This window comes from Ovis aries, chromosome 1 (assembly GCF_016772045.2).
Source record: "Ovis aries strain OAR_USU_Benz2616 breed Rambouillet chromosome 1, ARS-UI_Ramb_v3.0, whole genome shotgun sequence".
Taxonomy (NCBI): domain Eukaryota; kingdom Metazoa; phylum Chordata; class Mammalia; order Artiodactyla; family Bovidae; genus Ovis; species Ovis aries.
Genome location: NC_056054.1, coordinates 117,650,427 through 117,652,570, shown reverse-complemented (window position 1 = coordinate 117,652,570; position 2,144 = coordinate 117,650,427). Strand labels below are relative to the sequence as shown.

General features: G+C 41.6%; 1 pseudogene; it reads left to right on the top strand.

Moving 5' to 3' along the window:
* Nucleotides 1-408: 408 nt before the first annotated feature.
* LOC114113254 (small ribosomal subunit protein eS24-like) lies at nt 409-900 on the top strand (annotated as a pseudogene).
* Nucleotides 901-2,144: the final 1,244 nt, after the last annotated feature.

Genomic DNA, 2,144 nt, shown 5'->3' with positions numbered 1-2,144 from the left:
TAATAGAGTTTTGCCAAGAGAACGCACTGGTCATAGCAAACACCCTCTTCCAACAACACAAGAGAAGACTCTACACATGGATATCATCAGATGGTCAACACCAAAATCAGGTTGATTATATTCTTTGCAGCCAAAGATGGAGAAGCTCTATACAGTCAGCAAAAACAAGACCAAGGGCTGACTGTGGCTCAGATCATGAACTCCTTATTGCCAAATTCAGACTTAAATTGAAGAAAGTGGGGGAAACCACCAGACCATTCAGGTATGACCTAAATCAAATCCCTTATGACTATACAGTGGAAGTGAGAAATGGATTTAAGGGACTAGATCTGATAGATAGAGTGCCTGATGAACTATGGACGGAGGTTCGTGACATTGTAAAGGAGACAGGGATCAAGACCATCCCCATGGAAGATCAGCCGCCATCATGAACCACACAGTAACTATCCGGACTAGGAAATTCATGACCAACCGACTGCTTCAGCGGAAACAAATGGTCATCGATGTTCTTTACCCTGGAAAGGCAACAGTACCTAAAACAAATTCGGGAAAAACTGGCCAAAATGTACAAGACCACACCAGATGTCATCTTTGTATTTGGATTCAGAACTCATTTTGGTGGTGGCAAGACAACTGGCTTCGGCATGATTTACGATTCCTTGGATTACGCGAAGAAGAATGAGCCCAAACATAGGCTTGCAAGACATGGCCTGTATGAGAAGAAAAAGACCTCAAGAAAACAGCGAAAGGAACGCAAGAACAGAATGAAGAAAGTCAGGGGGACTGCAAAGGCCAACGTTGGTGCTGGCAAAAAGAAGGAGTAAAGATTCTGCAGTGACTGTATCTGTGGTGATTGTGCAGATTTTTCATGAAAGAGAAAATAAACTAAGACCTTTTACATGTCAAAAAAAAAAAAAAAAAAGACCATCCCCATGGAAAAGAAATGCAAAAAAGCAAAATGGCTGTCTGGGGAGGCCTTACAAAGAGCTGTGAAAAAAAGAGAAGCAAAAAGCAAAGGAGAAAAGGAAAGATATAAGCATCTGAATGCAGAGTTCCAAAGAATAGCAAGGAGAGATAAGAAAGCCTTCCTCAGTGATCAATGCAAAGAAATAGAGGAAAACAACAGAATGGGAAAGACTAGAGATGTCTTCAAGAAAATTAGAGATACCAAGGGAACATGTCATGCAAAGATGGGCTTGATAAAGGACAGAAATGGTATGGACCTAACAGAAGCAGAAGATATTAAGAAGAGGCGGCAAGAACACACAGAAGAACTGTACAAAAAAGATCTTCATGACCAAGATAATCACGATGGTGTGATCACTCACCTAGAGCCAGACATCCTGGAATGTGAAGTCAAGTGGGCCTTAGAAAGCATCACTATGAACAAAGCTAGTGGAGGTGATGGAATTCCAGTTGAGCTGTTTCAAATCCTGACAGATGATACTGTGAAAGTGCTGCACTCAATATGCCAGCAAATTTGGAAAACTCAGCAGAGGCCACAGGACTGGAAAAGGTCAGTTTTCATTCTAATCCCAAAGAAAGGCAATGCCAAAGAATGCTCAAACTACCACACAATTGTACTCATCTCACATGCTAGTAAAGTAATGCTCAAAATTCTCCAAGCCAGGCTTCAGCAATAAATGAACCGTGAACTTCCAGATGTTTAAGCTGGTTTTAGAAAAGGCAGAGGAATCAGGGATCAAATTGCCAACATCCGCTGGATCATGGAGAAAGCAAGAGAGTTCTAGAAAAAACATCTACTTCTGCTTTATTGACTATGCCAAAGCCTTTGACTGTGTGGATCACAATCAACTGTGGAAAATTCTGAAAGAGATGGGAATACAGACCACCTGACCTGCCTCTTGAGAAACCTATATGCAGGTCAGGAAGCAACAGTTAGAAATGGACATGGAACAACAGACTGGTTCCAAATAGGAAAAGGAGTACGTCAAGGCTGTATATTGTCACCCTGCTTATTTAACTTCTATTCAGAGTACATCATGAGAAATGCTGGGCTGGAAGAAGCACAAGTTGGAATCAAGATTGCCGGGAGAAATATCAATAACCTCAGATATGCAGATGACACCACCCTTATGGCAGAAAGTGAAGAGGAGCTAAAGAGCCTCTTGATGAAAGTGAAA